Here is a 22,059-nt window from a genome sequence, read left to right on the forward strand (position 1 = left end):
ATGAAAGGAGACCGTCGTGTATGTAGATAAAAATGTCTCATTCTAAGGTAATAAACACATAACGGTTCATTATAAAAGGTCTTTATACACCCCTCATAGTATAGTTTTGTATATTATTTAGCATTTCTGTCTAGAGATCCCTCTACAAATTACACACTGCCCCTTTAAGATACAAACAGAAAATAAAATACAGGAAATATGTACACAAAATTAAAAACAAAACAATTTTCAGAACTAAATGTCTTCTTCAGGCATCAGTCAGTATTTAGTGTGACCTCTCTTGGCACGAAACACATCTTGAGCTTTTTTGAGGAAAGTCCTGAAGTCATTTGATTAGAAATAGAAATAAGGATTTAATTTCATTTAGATTTAAGAGATCCTGCAGCTGCCTGCTATTGCTTAAGTGAAAGGGGAGTTTACCCTAAATACTTGACACTTCAGTTTATACATTTCCTGTATTTTCTGGTTGTATTCTAATAAAGAGACTGTTAAATAATTATATATGATCACATACAATTGCAAAAACAACAAATTTAATGATAGCATGGTTGCCAAAGACTTTGCACAGTATTGTATAATATGTTCCTCGGAAGTACTAATATGCAATGCTGTACTTTTTAAAAGGGTTTACAGCTGGGATACATATTGTGACAATTTTTTTCAGACCGTGTAAACAATTGCCCTGTCTCTGCTGTAATGTCTTATAATATTTGACTCGGTCATGTGATCAACACGGCGACGGACTTCATGCGAAATGAAACAACTTTTATTAGTGCTCTAATGTGAGTTTTCAACATTTTAAACACTGTTCAAAATCCACTTATGTGTGAAACTTTTTAATGAGGAAAAAAATTGAGTGCACCACCAATAAAAAATTCCTGAATTTACTGTCGGTTAAATGGCTTGGGCACAGCACAAGGTCAATTTGGCAGGAAATGGCAATAACTGTTGAGTTAATGAGCAGAAACTCTACGGTTTATACTTCTGTCGAGTACAGAACCTGCAGCCCTTAAACTGTCAACTCAGATCATCAGCTTCTGGTGGAACATCACGTGTTGTTCATGTTTTGCTAAAGCAAGTTGGACATGGGTGTCGTCTGGCATACATTTATACATTTGGCATGCATCCTGACTTATAGTGTAGTGCGGTGGAAACACAAATGTCAGGGGTTCAATCTCAGGGAAAACAAATACTAAAATGTATAGCATGAATCATTTTAGATTTAAAAAAGCCAAATGCGTAAATGCAGAGCATAACATTTTCTGCATTTGTGTTTCCTGGGAATCGACAGTGTTGGGAAAGTTTACTTTCTACATGAACTAGTTCAAAGTTCAGTTCACAAATTTTAAAATTAACTAGTTCAGTTCATAGTTCATACTTCAAAATTTTGAACTAGTTCACAGTTCCAAAAATGAACTAATTAATAGTTATTTTTCCCCATATTATTTTAAAAAACCATTGACATTATATCCCATATAGAACCACAGACAGCAATTATTTTATTATTTTAGTTTTAACACTGAAGCTAAATGCGTCAGATTTCATCTTCATATCCAACTTTAAATCCTTATCCAACCAGGGTTTACATGTCACAGGTGGGAGCGGACCGCCCCTGTCGCGGGTCACGCTCCTCCTTCTGCCTCCACCCCGAGGAGGTCCCAAAACACAGACGAGGAATAAAATTTAACAAGTTTTATTAAAGCTTTAAAAACAATTTTTAGGGGATTTAAATACTTAAAAGTCTTTTTCCTTTAGGCTCCCACAGGGGAGGGACATCCAGGCCGGGATACAGGTACGTATACAGGGAGGTACATTGGGCTCTTGGCTTTGGGCGTACAGGTGAGTATACAGAGGGGTACACTGGCTCTTTTTTTTTTTTTTTTTTGAGTACACTGGCTCTTAGCACCCGCCCCTTTCCGTAGCGAACAGAGCGGGCACCCAGCGCGAACTCGCGGTGCCAACTCCCCAGTCCATTGTTCTCCGGGTGTCTCATTTATGTGCCTCCTCTTCAACAAGTTGCCCAATCACCAATCACCACGCTTGATAAGCACACCTGACGCCGATATTGCCTGATTACGGTTGCCCGGAGTTACCGGAGCTGACTGCGTGTTACACGGACCATAGTCCGGGTGGAACTATTTCCGCCATTTTGGGTTCTGCTGTATAAGTCACTCCGTGACATCAGCATTGACTGTCTTTAAATTTTTGTATTTGCTTGCACATACCTTGAAAGGCTAGCCGGGTGCTTCAAGGGGGTCGCACACCGGGCGAGATCGCTGCGTGGCATCGCATATAGGACAACTTGCATATCGCACACCACACGTGCACGTTAAATAGTGTGAGCTTAGTCAGAGTCTATTACAAGATCCAGAATATGCGTAAGCAGCCTATGTTAATCGTTAACGATTTGGGACAAATATGATGATTTAATGTTAAACAACTGCTTTGTCGCCTACATGCTGCTTTCACCACCATGCTGCGTTTTGTTTTGATGACGCATGCAGCCATGAAACACTGGTGGCGGTGTTGCCAGATTGGGTGTTTTTTCCTCTACACACTAAGGCCTATTTACAGTGTGTTTTAGCCGGGTTTTTACCTGGAAGACTCTATAGAAATCTGGCACCCTATTGAACGACGTTAAACTGAGAGAGCGCGCCATTCACAAACACCAGAACGAACGAGTTCATAGTAACGTTCATCAGGCAGTAATACGGTACGTTCAGTTCACGTTCGCCCAAAATATGAATGCGTTCATTGAATGAAAGTTCAGGCACAACACTGGGAATCGAACCCATGAGCTTGGCGTTACAGGTGTCAAATGTGCTAGAAAACACCACTTACATGCACATGAAAATTACTCTTCAACTTCTCCATTTTACTTACAGCACCACTTTCTTTCCCTCCCTCACCAATGCCTTGAGGAGGTGGATATGTTTTGCTTCAGCGAAAAGCCTCTTATCTGATCTGCACACTATACTCAGTTTAAGACTCACACTAAGCTGCTGTTTTAAAGGGAAAGTGTACCCTAAAATTAGCTATCCTTTCCTCAACCGCAACCCCGTATTTGTGGAACACAAAAGGTGATTTTTTTCTCTTCCAGATGACAGCATCTGTTTGACACACTTTAATGAAGTTACAATGAAGCACTGTACAAAAGTCTTCTGAACCATACAAAAAATTAATAAGGAGCCGATTGAAATGTCTGTCACACAGCTCATGGGACCAAATGTCACATTTATGTCAAATATTTGAGAACTGCAATGGAGGGCATGATTTTCAGCAAATATATGCTTTGAAAAAATAAAGGCTCTAAATAGGATCGTTTTAGCATTGCCATCGAAAAACCATTTTTGGTTAATCAGGGCCACGCATAGAAAGCTTAGTCCTGTTTAATCTTGTTTATAAATATTTGCAAATAGTCAGCAGTGTTTATTTCAAGATTAAGATTTAGGTTTAATTTTTTCAAGGGTTAGCAAGTTCAATTAATAAAAAAGCTTACATTAAATTTACTCTTTCAAGGTTTATATCGTTTACATAATTTATTTTTAAAGCTGAAACATGTGCCTTTAAAATTTAGTGCAATAACAAATCCTCAGCGTTATCTTAAGTGAAGATAGCACTTACACGAGTGCACAGAGACTTAATGGATCATATTATGCTCCACTATCTGCCAATGCATCAGTGCTGTTACAATGCAATTTCATGTAATGTGGGTGTATCAATTAATGTGCACTTACGAGCAATATAGCCCATTTACCTTACAATGCTCATTTCTTCAAATAGCATATTCTTCAAGTAATTGAATAAAAGTAGCCATGGCGATTTTTAACCGTGTGCACACGGTAATTGAAATTCAATAATCTACAATATTCACTTTTTCTTAAAACAGAAAAAGAAGACTAATAAACCTGCAATACTGTTTGTTTTACAAAAGATTTATTCAGACTAAATAATGAATGCAACATTACAGTAAATCAATAAACCCAATGCCAATCCCGCTTAACAAAACAAATGCATGTGTCTTTACAGAGGAGTGCTTAAGTCTCCCAAGAGCCTTGGATTCATCCTTAAGACTAGCTGTGATCTTTCTCTTCTACTGCTTTGGGCTCTCCGTCCTGTTTCGATTATACAGATTATAGAAAAAAGGGTCCAGAAGATGAGGACTCCGGAGATGAGTTCTTCACTTCACAATTCAGCCAGTCACGTCGAATAAGATGTGAACCTTTACAGTTCTGGCGGAGCACATTCAGCTCAGGGGGCCTTATCTGAAATTAAAAAACCCTCCCCTTTTCTTTCCACTTTGAAGTTTTACCCAGCCACTCAAACAGTTTCAGTCTGAGGATTGGAAAGCTGAATGATGACTTTGATTTCAGGAGCTGGTTTTGCTCGTCGCTTTGAATTACGCAGGGGATGATCTAAGAAAGTGGAAGAAACATGCATTTCGCTGTTGCTTCAACATCCGCACCTCTTAATAACTGTCTACAACTTCAGATATTGGGTGTGTTTACAGAAATATGCTGTAGAATTAGAAGAGGTCAGGTCGGACGTGAGGATATTGAGGTATGCTGAATTCGCCATACATGGTTTATCTTTTTAGAAATTAGGTAATTGTCCTTTATGCCTAATTTCAGCTGAGTTTTATGCCGAGTTTCAGTGTGAACTCCAGTGTAGCAGCTCAAATGGTAGAACATTGCATTGGCAACGCAAAGGTCATCTGTACAGTACGATCCCCAGGAATAACACATAATGATAGTAAAGGGGAAATGTATAGCTTGAATGCAATGTAAGCGCCTGCCAAATGCATGCATAAAAATAAAACAAAAATGTCACCTTATTTAATATTCATGAGCCAAATTGATAGGGTTATTGTTAAAATTCACACATTCGGCAGACGCTTTTATCCCAGGCAACTGACAGGGGACATTTCACAAGGCTTTTTTAAGATGTGAAATAAATCTTTGGTGTCCCCAGAGTACATATGTGAAGTTCTATAGACCTTTTGCGAGTCGACGTCACAGTTATGTCACGCGCGCATGTGGTGGCAGAAAAACAGTGGAAATGAATGAGACACGAGTGAAACGAACAATATAACTCACTAGAAAATGTTTTGTTGTGCTGTTGAGTGTCAGAATAGGAATGCCAAATTAGATGACCTTCATTTTTATAGTATACCGTCGTCAAAGACACCATTTGAAGATAAACGTAGGTCTTTATGGTTGCAATAAGCCCTCAACTGGACAGACTGGAGTGATGAAATCATTTGGAAATCTTTTAATAATTAGAATAGAAAATAATTAGAGAAAATATCCGGTGTTCTGTCGAAGTCATTTCTTATAGCGTTTTCATCACGTTACGTTTATAATTTATTTAGAAAGATTAACGATTTGAATTAGTTCATAATATCAATAATATTACCATTTATTAAAGTTTTCGTATTTTTTTCGTTTTCTATTACTTCTTTTAACCTTCTATCTTAGCCTATGTCTTCTTCTTGTTTGTTCTAAATTATGATGTTTATAAACATAGCACACACACACACACACACACACACACACACACACACACACACACACACACACACACACACACACACACACACACACACACACACACGATGTAAAGTGTTAATAATATATAAACAGGCCTATACAAATTAATTTGTATGTAAACATAATTGTTTTAGATCAAACACGTAGGCTATAAATATAAGGGAAGAAATTGAAAACAGGAAAATGATGAAATATTTAATAAATGATATTATACAGAATACATGACAGTATTGATCTTATAAGTACTTCAGCGATTCATAGTGTAAAAATAATTGATTTACCAATAAAGAACAATACATATACTGTACATTACATACATGCACACATATCAGTAGCCAAGACATTTACTTTTAATTTATTTAAAAAATAAACGTAACTTGGTGAAAACGTTATAAGAAACATTACACTTAAGAAAAATATAGGGGAAACAGACTTCTACAGAACACCGGATCCATAAAAATCACAGTTTAACGCTATAACACTTCACACAGCTATTGAGAAGCATTCACTTTCTGCCACCAGTTGGGCTTCGCCCACAAAAAAATGTCATCTCTCTTTGCAAACACGCAAAAGGTCTATATAATTTATTATAACATGTTAAAATTGCCACTTTGCAGGTGTGAGCAAAAATGTGCCATTATGGGTGTGTCCTTTAAAATGCAAATCAGCTGATTTCTGCACCAAATGGCAGTGGTATGGTTGGATAGTGCAGATTAAGGGGTGGTATTACTATTATCCCCTTCTGAAATCACAGGGCGAGCCAAATTTCAGTGACCTATTTTTTCACATGTTTGCAGAGAATGGTTTACCAAAACTAAGTTACTGGGTTGTTTGTTTTCACATTTTCTAGGTTGATAGAAACACTGGGGACCCGATTATAGCACTTAAACATGGAAAAAGTCAGATTTTCATGATATGTCCCCTATAAGCTATACTTTTTATCAGTATGTGGATTTTTAGACTGTAAAAAAAGATAGACGACGTGACGTCACTTCCTCCCATTGAAATGAATTGAAGGCAAAATGTCCGACCATGGGCGCTGCCATGTTACGCAAAAACGTCAATTTGGAGCCAGGGCATGCACAGATGGAATCGTCCGGGAAGCCCGGAGGTGGAGCCGCAGTATCAAACTTCCGCTCAAACGCTCACGCGCCCCATTCAGCCACACCCCTTATACGTCTCATTTCACTGGCTTGCTAAAATTAGGTAAGTTAAATTCAACTCATATTTGTCGGTGTGTGAAATAACACAGAAATCAAAAAAATTAATAGTTAGTAATCTCTTTAATCTTCCCTCGAAACTCTCAGAGAGTCCTCTCAGAGAAGCTGTCAATCACAGTTGTCAATCATAATGACACGCCCCTTTTCTATAGCATCAAGTTACTAGCTAAAATGAAATTTATCACTAAAATAAACAATTGAACATATATTAGCGTGATAACAACTACCTTAAAGGACCAAAAACATCTTTTGTAAAAAAATATTGGAAGTGTAATTAATATTTTTTTGTTTTGACCCGAGTCTCATTCGTTTGCATGGCGGGGTTTATGATTTGTACTGCAGCCAGCCACCAAGGAGTGATCAAAGAGCCAGCAGCTTTACTTTTTAAGATGTACCTATATGAGGCACACCCAGTTGGGAATCAGACCCACAAGCTTTTGTGCTGCTAACCTAATGATCTGTCAACTGAACTACACAAATACTGTAACCTTTCACTACAGTGCCATTATTTTATACATTTTTTTACATGCTTTCCATGTCCTAAGACCTGTGTGTGTAGATCAGTAGGACAAAAGCACAGCGTTGACTCACAACACAGCAAGAGCAGTTAACTAGATCTAATGCTACCTACAGTAAAATCATTATCACTCTCCAAACACACCCAGTGAGCGAGAGATGAAGAGAGATTGAAATGGTTAAACAAGAACAACAGGGCAGAGATCATTGTTAAAAACTCTGATCAACATCAGAGCCAAAGAAATTGACCCTTTGCCGGTTCACAAAACACACAAGGACTGTGTTCTGCTGTAGATCTCAAGGGTCTTACACAGCAGGGAGTAGAAGATCAACACCCAGGCAGAAGTATTGCCTCTATCACATCGGCAGTGGCAGAGCTCAGAAGAGAAAATATATCCTAGTGCAAAATCCCTGAATGATATAGGAAAAAAATTATTTTCCAATTTCATGCTTTCTGTTTCATCTCCTCTATCAAAAAGACCATCTGAAATGGTAAATAGTTTAAGAAATAGAGAATGAAATTTACAGAATTGTCAGAATTTGAATTTGTACACAGTATGACAAGCACAGAGAATTTGAAACAGGAAATTTGTTTGAGATATATAGTTCATATTTTCGTTTATGTAGCCATTTGCCTTTACTTCACATCCAATAATTTACTACATGCTAGATGGTGGCATACAGTATTCTAAAGCAGGGGTCTTCAACAGGGTTTTTAGAGTAAAGTTCACTTTTTATTTTTAATAATAAAAACAATACACTGAAAAAAATATGCTGGATTTACAAAAAAAAAAAATCACTGTAAAACCTGAAAGTTAACTCAAACCATTTAAGTAAACTGGTTGCATTAGTTTTAAAACACATACATTTGAGTAGTGTGAACTTAAACAAATTGAGTCATATGCAGTTATGCACTTATATTTAAGTTCACACTACTTAAATATAAGTGCATAATTGCACATCAAGTTCACAGTACTTAAATTTATGTGTTTTAAAACTTAAATGGTCTAATGCAACTGGTTTACTTAAATGGTTTGAGTTAAGTTAACTGTTAGGTTTTACAGTGTAGTGCATCATTTTTGCATTCACTTTTTTAAGTAAGTTTAACATGGAATTTTAAGCAGTTTAAGCTTAATTTTTTTAAGCAATTGCTTACAATTCCATGTAAAACTTGTTTAAAAAGAGGGACGCAAAAATGATGCATACTTTTTAGTAAATTGAGCTAATTATTTTTAACACACTGTAAAAATGATTTCCATCCTCAGCAAATATAGCTTAAAAATATAAGGAGATTTTACTCATATATTTAAGTAAAAAATCCTTTCCTTAGCAAATATAACAAAAAAATTAAGATTTTACTCATAAATTTAAGTTTTGCACATTACTTAACTTATGGCTATAATTATTACTAAATATACTGAGCTTTTGGTTTACTTAGAAAAATGAGTTAACACTATAAGCAATTTTGAGCAAAATCAAGAGTCACATGACGTGGATCAGGAAAAAATTATTTAATTTTAATGTTAATAAAAATGAGTACCTTGTAATGCACTACGAATGGCTTTGGATGAAAGCATCTGTCAAATGCATAAATCTTAATGTGTGACATCACACAACGGGTACATATGACAATGTTGCCCATTAGAGCTACTGAAATAAGCAAATAGATGTTTTATATTAGCATAAAAAAGTACTCTGACATAAATGATTGTACTGGGAAATGTCAATAATGAATGGTTTATTTATAATTTTTAATTGACATTATATAATTTTATTACATTTACTTTAGGCTATTTAATTTTTTTATGATCTGTGATTTATGCAGTGAGTCAACAATAGTTTACCAAATCTGTCTGCAAAAGTAAATTTAATTGCTTAGAAACACAGTATGGTAGCAATAAAGCTAAGGACCACAAAATCCTACTGTTTTAATTTCACGGGGTCTTAAAATAGATCTGCCACATCCTGAGGAACAAACTCCCAAACCCATGACACAACATTCTTGGCCTGAGTTTATGTGCCAGTGTTTATAATCTGTTGGAGAGTAAACTATTGGAAAGCAACGTCCACATCTCAAGGACACAGAGCTTGCTATTTACAGTTGACCACTACAGTTGGCACCAGCAAGTAACAACATAATGGAATCATGCCATCATCCCAGACAACAGGAGGTGTCAGTCTCTGAATGCCTGAGGTCTTTGAGTTTGAAAAGGCGGAGCATTGGGCTGGAGAGTTTGGCGGTTGGATGTCTTTCGGGGCCACAGCTAATTATGGGCTGGTTGCCCTTAATCTGTGCTGATATGCTGGCTGTCCTTGCTTTGATACCAGGCTGGTTGAACTCTCTGTAAGCAGGGCCAAATCCAAATATCCAGTGCATTGTGCTCGTAGGAAAATATTAGCATTGAAGCAAACCTACCATGTATTACAAGCTATGTCAGTAATGGCGCTTTTCCATTGCATAGTACCCTACGGTTTGGGTCGGACCAGCTTACTTTTGGGGGTGTTTCCACTGGGTGCAGTACGTAGTACCCAATACTTTTTTAGTACCACCTCCATCGGGGTTCCAGGCGACCCGAGCTGATACCAAAACGTGAGGTGAAAACACCAGATCACTGATTGGTCTGAGAGAATCGTGACTACCAGCGCCATCGCTATAATGTAAAAGATTAGCTTTACCTTCATGCTAGCTTGCGCTGTCTCGAGTAAACCTGTTGTCATCTGTGCTCTGCTACAACTTCCCAAACTCCATTTTAGCGATGAAAAACATACACAGGTTGAGAATCAGTAACACATAACAGTTATTTTCCAGACTTGTAGTTTGTGTGACGCGTACGTCGGCATATATGCTTAAATGCAACTTAAATGAGGCTCAGCGGAGCGCGACGACTAACGCCACGGGTGTTTTTAAAGAAACTGTCATGTGAGACAGAGTGATAAACGCAATGTGCAAACATCTATTTTGTGGTGGTCAATTTTATTTTGTGGCAGACTGAGAAATAATTGAATGTATGGAAATGTACATCAACGCTCTCACTTGTATGATGTCATTGTAGGCAGCACAAATATAACGACATGCCTATAATCCCTCCCAATCCAAAGTGTTAATAAACTTGATGGAAAAGCTAACCAAGCCAAAGTGAGGTGAGCTCACCCGACCATGACCCAAACCAAACCATGGGGTACTATGCAATGGAAAAGTGCCATATATGTAATTCCTGGCATTAAAATCATGACCTTTTGTTCTGTTTATGCAAAGCTATACCAACTGAAAGACATTTTGGATACAAGGAACCCTCAAACAGCCTATGTTCTTCTAAAATGTCTGTTTAATTTCATGCCATGCCCTCATAGTCTGTGGAGGTATGACGGACAAAGCACCTGTCGACTACATGGCTGGATCTAATCTAATATGACATCTGCCAGTCACAGTTAACTGATACGCCCCATACAGAAACACTAGGTGGGTAAAACATATTAAAGCATATCATTATCAGGGTTGTCAAAAGTAACCTCTACATTGCGTCTCAAAATGCCTTCAAAGCTACAGAGATGCTTACGGAGTCACTCAGTAGCATTATTGCCTGTCATTTCCACACATGTCCACAGTCTGAAAGCGAGTTAAGCCGGTTGTCTTCCGCTCCGTCACAGATCATATCAGGTGCAATAAGAGCTGATGAATATTAATAAACGTCTGCCGCCACACCTAACGCCAATCCCAAAGCAAGGCATCATCATGGGAAAGCATGTGTGGCTCCAAAGCAGATGGATAGACGGTCTGTTTGTATGCAAAATTTCCTGAATGGAGAGTGGGACGCTAACAGCTCTCATATAATGCAGCCAGAGGGCCCACATGTGTTGAGACAGAGGGACTACCAGGACTCGATGCTCCCAGGGAAAGAGAGCGAGAGAGTTTAGTATCTAGAGTCTTAACCCTCTAATCAGAGCTTAAGTCAAACACACACACTCACCCATGTTTATCGGACCCTCTGTGAGCAAGCTTGGGCCCCTGGACATGAAGATATGCTCAGGTAATTAAAGGAACGGGGGGCCGCGGGCTCCGACTCGGCCTTCATTAACATTCCTCCGATCTCAAAGCCTCTTCAGCCAGAACAATCAATCCCTAATCACTCCTCCCTCCCTCTGCCCGCCAGCCAGACAACTCAATCCATGCTAAGATATGCTAATGGCGTTTCTGGCGATGATTACACTGCACAGTCAACATCGATTTTCGGTGACCTCCCAAAATGATCTATCTTCAAAAGCAAAACCTAAGGTTACACTCGCCTCTCTACACTCGCTTCTCTACCACTCAGTAACAAATTCAATATGCGTGCTTCCAAGCAAGTAGACTCTTATCTAAAACGGCTTACACCGCGTCCTAAAGAAAAGGTATCTTTTCCATGTTAATCAGTTGTTGTCTTAACCAGCCATGGCGCGATGTCGCGTTGAGCGACAGTGGTTCTATTTTAGAAACGGTCTGGGTTTCTATTTCAGTGATGTTGCGGCTGACAGCTCCGCCTACACAGGGATCTTATTCAATGAAAGGTCTGCGCATTATGAATATTAATCATCAAACATAGACGAAAAGAAACTGATAGACGTTTAAAAGCAGAAATATATAACAAATCTCTCAAGATACACAGCCAAAAGTGGAGGGATGCATCTCTGTGTGTGTGCATGCTCTTCAGCTTCAGTTCGAGAGCGCGGACAAACAGATCAAAACTGTTCTGATTAGCTGTGTTTGTGATTGATTGCGTAGCGCTATGCCCATTTTTCGCATTCAGCATGAAAGACAAATGGCCCATCGCTGGAATCATATCGTGTTGCGTCTAGTTAGGACACCTAACTAGGTGTTACAGTCCACCTGTGGTATAGAGAAAACTTGGTTAAACCTAAAGGTTCTCCACAAAACCTTAAACAATCCAATCAATTCTCGATGGACGAATTCAAGTCCCACCCTACCTTTATTTCTCATTTCAGAAGCTGTTTCACTCTGAAAATAAGACAATCACTACTTCCGTTTCTTTGTGACTTTAAAGGGTCTTGAAGGAACATTTTATTTCTTAACTCTTTTAAGTCTGTAGAAATGTATCCTCTACAAATGATCTTTTGTGCGACAAAAATTGTCTCTGGATGTATAAGTAGATGTGCACACCAAAGCTTTTAAAAGCGACTGAAAACGCCTGGAGGACGCCGAATGCCAGCTGTTTTTTCAGCCTAACGCAAGCTTTCTTCAGCTGAGTGCTTTGGTAGCTGTGATACTTCTGTTTTGTTTGTCGTTGTACGGTGCGCCAGTTGGTTGCTGTGGTAATGTCCCACCCCTCTTCCACTGTGATTGGACGGCCGTTTGAGAACTGAAATTTGACGAGCAGAGCTTCTCACCCAAAGTTAAATCTTTTTCAACTCTTGGAGCTCAGCCTTGAGTGCGGAAAAAACACAGAGCACTGTTTTTTAGCGTGGAAAAATATCGCTAGCTGCTGGCTTTTTTGAAAACAATTGAAAACACTTTCAATAAAAGTTTCCAAAAGATGGTTTTGGTCCTTTCAAGTTATCAAGCTGATATATATTTAGCTAGTAATTTGTTGCTATAGAAACGGGGTGTGTCGTTATGAATGGCGTGGTTATATTGGTCGCGCGAGCGTTTGGGCGGAAGTTTGATACTACGGCTCCGCCTCTGGCTCCACGGACGATTCCTTCTGCACATGCCTTGGCTCCAAAATGACGTTTTTACGTAACATGGCGGCGACCATCGCGGACATTTTTAGCTTCAATTCATTACAATGGAGGGAGGTGACATCGCGTCATCCATCTTTTTTTACAGTCTATGGTAAGTACATACAGCCTAACAAAGAATATGAATATGCAAATTAGTTCCTACCTCCACTCAATCAAACCAGCTCATACTTGGGGCGCGTTCAAGCTTAAACTGGTGCGCAACGTTTTGCTACGGTTTCCGAGTTGAATGACATGTTTTCTGGAAACGGTGTGCACCGGTGTGCAACAGGTTTGAGATACGCTTTCTCTTGATTGGTGGGTGTGTCATGTTAGCATTGCATTGTGACAGAATCTTTCAAACATGGTAAGGAACATTATATTTACATTTTCAAATTGATGAGTTTTGTACAAAATCAGCGTGTTTCAGGAATATCTGGGGCTACAAAAATGTACGGTATGTGGAAAATAATGTGTTTTTTGAACCCTAAACCATGTGAACCATTGTATTATACCAAATACACAAAATAACCCTGTTTTAAGCAATGAAATAGGTGCCCTTTAAACATTATAAACTTGTGATTTATATACTGTTCTCTATGAAAACCATGATCAAGAGAGCTGCTCACCCCCTTCAAACTTTCTCTTCACCAATAGATGGCACTGTTCCGCCAATGTTGTTTGCTCAAACTGGCTATCAGGAGCAGAAGCCCATTTAATGAAATGTCAAGACGTTGTAGTATCTCAGTGTGTTGTTGAAATACAAAATAAGTCTCACCAAAGCACTTCTCAAAGCAAACCTGTGTCTCTGTTTTTAAGGGGTTTGTTCCCAGACATCTTTTCAAGACGGAAGTTGGAATATTGAAACCCTTAATACATTGTGTGCTTAATGGTACCAAACTCTCTTTGTCATTCAAAGCTTTTTAAATAAAGACATGGCTCCATCGTTTCCCAGTTCCACGCTACGGATTTAACGTCATTCTGAGAGAGACTTCCCGTCTGTCTGCTCTTTTACAATGCAAGTGTACACAAGTTAGACTTTAGCAGCTCATTAGCGCCAGGCTTCAGGCTCCTTGTGGAAAAGAGGGCAATGCTAAATTGTCCTGTCTGCCATTCATGGTCTTTAATGCCTTTCACACTCAGACGCACTCAATGGATAATCAGCCCGGTTTCTGAATGATCTCATGTTCTGCTTTAAAGACCTGACTTGATTCCTTCTTTTGACCTTTAAGCATTTGTGCTTACTTACAAGTTAAATAACTGAGTGTGGGTGTGTGCTTTGTGAAAAGAGGTGTCTGTGTTACTGTACTTTATTTAATTTAAAAGAGTATTATATATATACAGATTTTATATATCTATTTATATCAAATATATATACAATATACACTCACCTAAAGGATTATTAGGAACACCTGTTCAATTTCTCATCAATGGAATTATCTAATCAACCAATCACATGGCAGTTGCTTCAGTGCATTTAGTGGTCTGATCCTGGTCAAGTTAATCTCCTGAACTCCAAACTGAAAGTCAGAATGGGAAAGAAAGGTGATTTAAGCAATTTTGAGTGTGGCACGGCTGTTGGTGCCAGATGGGCTGGTCTGAGTATTTTACAATCTGCTCAGTTACTGAGTTTTTCACGCATAACCATTTCTAGGGTTTACAAAGAATGGTGTGAACAGGTAAAAACATCCAGTATGCGGCTGTCTTGTGGGCGAAAATGCCTTGTTTTTGATAGAGGTCAGAGGAGAATGGGCCGACTGATTCAAGCTAATAAAAGAGCAACTTTGACTGAAATAACCACTCGTTACAACCGAGGAATGCAGCAAACCATTTGTGAAGCCACAACACGCACAACCTTGAGGTGGATGGGCTACAACAGCAGAAGACCCAACAGGTACCACTCATTTTCACTACAAATGGTGAAAATAGGCTACAATTTGCACAAGCTCACCAAAATTGAACAGTTGAAGACTGGAAAAATGTTGCCTGGTCTAAGTCTCGATTTCTGTTGAGACATTAAGATGGTAGAGTCAGAATTTGGCATAAATAGAATGAGAACATAAATCCATCATGCCTTGGTACCACTGTGCAGGCTGGTGGTGGTGGTATAATAGTGTGGGGGATGTTCTCTTGGCACACTTAAGGCCCCTTAGGCCAATTGGGCATCGTATAAATGCCACGGCCTAGCTCAGCATTGTTTCTGACCATGTCCATCCCTTTATGACCACCATGTACCCATCCTTTGATGGCTACTTCCAGCAGAATAATGCACACATGTCAAAGCTCGAATTATTTCAAATTGGTTTCTTGAACATGACAATGAGTTCACTGCACTAAAATGGCCCCCACAGGCACCAAATCTCTATCCAATAGATGGACTGGGAGCTTCACGCCCTGAATGTGCATCCCACAAATCTCCATCAACTGCAAGATGCTATCCTATAAATATGAGCCAACATTTCTAGAATTGGGCCAACTTTGTTACGTAGAATTAAAGCATTTCTGAAGGCGAAAGGGTGATCAAACACAGTATTAGTATGGTGTTCCTAATAATCCTTTAGGTGAGTGTATATACATATCTGTACCAATGGTACATATAAGGACCTTTTAAAAGAGTACTCCCACAGTGACAGGTGTTTTGAGATTTTTGTTATATCCTCCTCCAAAACATAACCCTCACATACACCTATTGTCATTTACTGTACATCAACCTATTACATTTAAAAGCAAAACAATTACAAAGCAGCCTTTCGAAAACTGTGCCCAATGTAGCCCAAAAAAATCAAGGTTTCTAAAATGTTCTTCGCAGGAATCCATGGTTTTTCTACTTCTTTCTTATATTTTTATAGTTTAAAGAACTGCAAAAAGCATTGTTTGAAACAGAAAGATATTTCGGATGTTAAGCCCAATATTATTTTTACTATGCCATTGTGAAGCACTCTTATTTTTACGAGTGTACCTGTAAACATACAAAAACTAGACAGGTGTTAAGATGCTTCAACACACCTAGACCTTCATTTCCCTTCGTCATCTGTCTCTCTTATATCTCTATACAAACAGACAGACATCTCCTATTATCATTGGGCCGCTGCCGCTCCTGTGTGTATTTAAAGCCTGCTGAACTGGACCCTCGACAGCGTTTTCACTCATTTTTCATGAGTGAGTTTCTGCTTTATTCGACATCCTGAAGTACCACTCATTCAGTTAAATGAACCATGCAATCAATTCCCACAAAGGAGAAGAGAATGCAAAGAAAAAGATATGGTTGGTAACACTATCTGCGACCATTTTAGTGCACGACTTCCTATATCGCCCGCAAATGATTCTCCAGGGGGTCACAAACCTTTCTAAGAAACACTGAGTTCAATAACCGGCCATTGTGTTTGTTATGTGAGCTTCACACCTAATCCCAGAGGACATCAGAAGTATCCATTGTCTCAAGAGCTTCCTATAAGCATTCTCTGGATAACAGAGATATCACTCACGGTGTCCAGAAAAGCTGAGCACTTGGACTCGTGACCCCGCCGGGCTATGTAATGTGCATGTGTGTGTCCCATTTTTGGGTGCTTGAGGATATATTCAGGTAGGTTTCTGTATCTGTTCCTTGTGTCTGATAAAACTTTTTAACATCACATTTGGCATCATGCTGTAATAACTCTGCACCTTTCCAACCACATCACCCATCAGTAAAAAGAAACAATTAGATTTCCAGCACTAATATAGCAATGATTTTCCAATTGCCAGCACTGATATACCTTAAGGCTTTACATTCTGTCAACAAAACGCCTGTTTGTTTTTCTCCCCGCTTTTTACTTTTACCATCCCCACCCTTGATGTTCATTTCTGATTATGTGTGTGCATCCGTGATTTATTCAGCAGATATGCAGTTGCTTTGGCTTCACTGCTTTTTATAGATATATTGAAGCCAATAAAGAAATGCAGGCTGGTTGCGAGGCAGTTAAAATCGGAGTCAATAAAAATGATGAGCTTTTGCTGAGCAGGAGTGGCCCTGTAAATGCCTTGCCCTCTTCTTCTTTCACATTGATTTTTATTGTGCTGGATGCACCTGATTAATCGCCGGTGGCCCCTGACTGGCAGAGGCTGCGGGAGTTCGTGCAGAGGGTCCCTAGGGCACTGGAAGTCATTCAGGCGAGATTGTCATGTGTTTTGTCTGAGGAGGAGAGACGCCATCAGGTGCAACTAAATGGGTTTGATATGAACTGTGGGTCGGGATTTCAGTCGGGAGGTCAAATCCACAACAGCACTAAAGCACTAACAATCCCATCGTACAATCTTCTAGACTACATGTCTACATTTTATTTTTTACAGAATGTTGCTAGTCAGGATTCAGTTATAGTTTTTGCCTTTTGATGAAAACACCCTTTAAAGGTGCAGTGTGTAAATTTTAGCAGCATCTCAAGTAAGGTTGCCAATTGCAACAAAAGGCTCCTTTTCCCCTCCCTTTTAAAGCACATAGAAAAGCTACGGTGGCTGATTGTGGGCAAAACTGATATTGCAATCAGAAAACTTGTGGCTAAAACTGGTACTGCAAACTGGTGGCCAATACACAACATGACAACTTAAACATCAGTTGAGGGCTGCAACTTCACTTTTTAAATGACAATATCCTGACCAGACCACTGTTGTCAGTGATATAAGTATTTGAAATGAAAATTATTTCTTAATGTCTAGTGACATATCAGGGCCATTTTATGATTAATTTATATAAATTTCCTACATACTGTTCCTTTAAGGCTCCTGTTAAAACATGGCAGTGCAAAATGGCGAATTTCTTAAAAGTGGTCCCGTGGTGTATGTAGATAGAAATGGCTCATTCTAACACAATAAAAACATAACCGTACATTATTTAAGGACTTTTTACACCACTAAAAACACAGTTATGTGTATTATATTGCATTGCGTTTCTTTTTATGACAGTCAAGGTGCGAAATGTTGGCTTTCGTAGCCCTTTCCTGTATCCATAAGAATCGACAGTGAAAGATAAGAAATCCGTAAATTGTAGCAAGTTAACCAATGCTTGCCAGTAGCCTACTGGTGCTCGGTAGGTACTCAATATAGCGGCATGACGTAAAAGGTCACATGACTGATTTTCATCTATAACACGACCTTTCGTAAGATCATGTTGAGATGTATGAATTCGCTAATCATAATCATAGATGAGGTTATGCATTAATTTTCCACCCACAATATGTTTGATTACATTATTTTATGCCATCGTAATGAATTAGTCGAAAGGCACAACAGCTGTCTGCTAGATGCTGTATAGCAACCACTTCCACATTTGGCCACTCGTGTTCATACCTTCTACTAGCGACAATGACAAGGGACGAGCCATTATGTAAAATAGGAATTTCTCTGTACTTACAAATCATTGGGAACTTTTGGGATAATGCAAGTACACAACTGCATGAAATATATCACACCATGCCAAGTGTTTTTTTTGATATTTTATTATAAAAATCTTACATAATTCAAACTGTGGGAATGAGTCTGTCCTTGGAAAACTCAAATTTCATGGAGAAAATACTCAGCAATGGTGTTGAATGATAAAGTTGCACATGGTTTGCCTTAAAACACCACATATAAACAACAATAAAAACTTGATTTTCACCGCAGGTGGATTTTGAGCATTTTTGACAAAATCAAAATAACCTCCATGTCGATAATTTGCTTGTCGTTAAGACGGGAAGTCACTGACTATGGACCGCTGTGGAATTAAGTCATTCACGACTCTGTTTGAATAGCGACAAGAGGCATTCAAAAGCATGTGAAAACAACAACAATGGTCTCTAGAGCGCTGCTAGCCTCCTGAGGGAAAACGCTTTCGTATTAGTGAGCAAAAATGAAAGAAAGAAGGCAATTAGCACCGCTGGACGCCGGTAATCAAGAATAACAAATGGCTGAAATTAGCCACCCCGTTTATCTTTGTCTTCAAGCACGTCTATTGTGCAGCAAACGCAGGTTATGTGAAGGAATAGAGGGCCGGTAAACACAGTTGTACGGTGTAAAGAGAACAGATGCCTGGATGAGGCGACCCAGCTGCTTTTTCCTCGCAAGCACAAAACACACGTAGTGATTTATCCTTCGTGTTCATAAATGAATGGGTAGCTTTTATGTTTTCTGTGTTTTCTGGCTTACTTTTTTAATGGCCAGTGTTAAAGCGGCTCCATTTATCGACCTCTGCTGCAACCTCATGTGCTAAATGACAAACTTTAACAAGGATGCAGAGAGAGAGACAGCTTTTGGATGAAATGAGAGGATAATAGGGAAGCTTGGACTTCTCGCTTACTCTTGCTCTGTGCACAACTCTCGTGTCGGATCAGACACCATGTTTTTTGGGTAGATAAAGAAAATCTCCTACTATTGTACCAAACACCATCTTTTGTCAATGGCAACACCCATTTGGATGATTACAAGCTTCCCCACTACAAAGCCACTCTGCTTCCGGAGATCACAACAAACTTTCACAAATCACCTTAATGGTGTAACTTAAAATGAATTACAGCAAGGATACAGGTTGCCTAAATGGTCATTACATCCACTAAATGTTGGTAAATGTACTATAGTTCATATAGAGTAACAATATTTTAACTGGGGTATTTGTTGTTAGACCAGCAAACTGGTTAACTGGATAGAGGTTTAAAAATAACGGTATTAAAATGGTATTTATAAACAGCAGTGGCCTTAAAGATTTATAAATTACCACAGTCGATTCACTGCAAAAACATTTCTTTATCAGTTTTTTTCCTGTGGCGGGTTGTAATACTGTCTGTTTTTAATTAAAATTAGAAGAAGGGAGAAGTTGAACTATAAGAAATAGCAACTATGAATAAACTGTGTTTATGCATTTCCATTTTATTATCAATTTGATGTTTTCCCATGTGAAAACTGTAGTATTCGAATTTACTATAGTAAACTACAGTATAACAAAATGACTAGATAATACCGTGTTTTTGAACCTCACTATAGTAAATATTAAAATATAAAATAAAAGTATAAAATAATTGCTTAAGTTATTTTAACATTATTTTTTAAGTTACAGCAACTCCTCACTAGTCATGATAAAAAATTAAGTTAAAATGACTTGTGGATTGTTCTGACAAACTTATTTTTTTGTACAATTAAGTTACACTGTAAGAAATAAAAGTTGAATCAACTTAAAAATGTAATGCCTAAAAATGTTAATTTTTTAAACTTAGATTTTCTCACTTTAAGTGAAAAATATAAGTTGAAAATGCTTAAAGTGCACCTATTTCATTGCTTAAAAACAGTGTTATTTTGTGTATTTGGTATAATACAATGTGTTCGCGTGGTTCACATACCGTACATTTTTGTAGCTCCAGATTTTACTCTGTTACTGTACCAATTGAAGGACTTTTTTAAAGTTGATCCAACTTTTACTTTTTACAGTGTAAGTATTACTACAAAATGCTACAGTATACATTAATAAAGTGCAGAAATTACTGTAAGATACTATAAAATACTACAATTTGATGTAACACACTGTGTTATAGCAGTGCAAAGGTCATTGGTTCGATCTCAGGGTAAACACATACTGATAAAAAGTACAGCTTGAATTTGGTTTGTAAAAGCATCCGCTACAATAAATAAATGCACAAAAGGTAAAATATCAATCGTAATATAAAGAGGTAGTCTGTAACAACAGCACTTAACATAGGCCTACATGACACCTATAGACGGTTTCATCGGACGCATATGCGTTGTCGCGGTTACACATCTGGTCGGAACTTTACTTCCGGTTTCTGTTCGTTGAATGGTCTGATTAGTGGATAAAATGAACTCTGGACTTTGTTGCTATTGATTCTTATTGGAGTTTACCGGAAGTTACGTTTGTTTATGTTGTTACTGCTGAAACCGTCTATAGCAGTTTACAATTTTGCCCCCAAGCTTGAACTTGTAGAATCACATTTAATGCCTACAGTACGATGAGTGTTATTGTGTACATCAGGTTTAAACTAGCATAGGTATAAGGGGTCAGAATGGCTTTCTCCACAGCTGACAGTGTTTGTGTGTGTATAAAAAGACTGGAAGCAGATGCTGTGCTTACCGATAATGCGGCCTGTTGGAGTTTGGCCGCTGGCATTTGTATTTCCAGTCTGATGAGTGCACAGTGTTTTTTTTTTGCCCTCGACTCGTTCAGAGGGCACAAACAGATGAACGTGTGAATATTTCATCCCCCCGCTTCACTTCGCATGTCACATCACATCTTTCTAAGATTCTTGTCGCTTTCCTCCATATACATTTATGATTCTTGCATTTCCACATTATTCACAAATGAAGACACAAGGGGTTAATGTTTTCCCTCTGCTCGGGTCCACAAAGATGTCTCTGTTTGGATCACTAAATGTTTGAGAAAGTGCATTGTGTTTTCAGACGCTGTTAAAACCAGCTTGTGGGTGATTCGCACGTAATCCAGATTTAGAAGGTGTCCAGCATCAATTTTTAAAAAGCCCTTGAAGCCAAATATTTTTTTCCACATATAAGATTAAGGTCTGAAGTTACTATACCCATTATTTTTAGAGGATTAAAAAAATATTTCCTATAGAATTATTTAAATTTTTTTTAGATTATCATTATCAAAATTATCAAAAATTATCATTACCGCAACATGATATTACATTAAATATATGCATTTACAAACTCATGTTTCGGTAATGAGAACTAAAAATTTGTCTAGGTACTATGACAAACAAAATTTTAACTTTTATCTGCTTACCTGGTAGCCATCTTGAGTGTCACAGTCAATTATGTCCCTTTCAACAATTTTTTTTTGAAAATGTTAGTTCCTTAAGGGCTTAAACAATGACTGAAAATTGTTTGCGGAGGATGAGAAAATTGGTCTTGGACACATTTATATTCCTTATTATTGTCTCTACATTTACCAATGATCACCAAATACCACATGTATTACTGTAGATGTTTATAGTATAACATGCACTGAAGCTTTTTATTTTTTTTATTATAAATATTTCCATGTCAAATAACCCAAATCCAGTTATGGACAAGTTGTGGTAATGAAA

This window comes from Misgurnus anguillicaudatus, chromosome 10 (assembly GCF_027580225.2).
Source record: "Misgurnus anguillicaudatus chromosome 10, ASM2758022v2, whole genome shotgun sequence".
In the NCBI taxonomy this organism is placed as follows: Eukaryota; Metazoa; Chordata; class Actinopteri; order Cypriniformes; family Cobitidae; genus Misgurnus; species Misgurnus anguillicaudatus.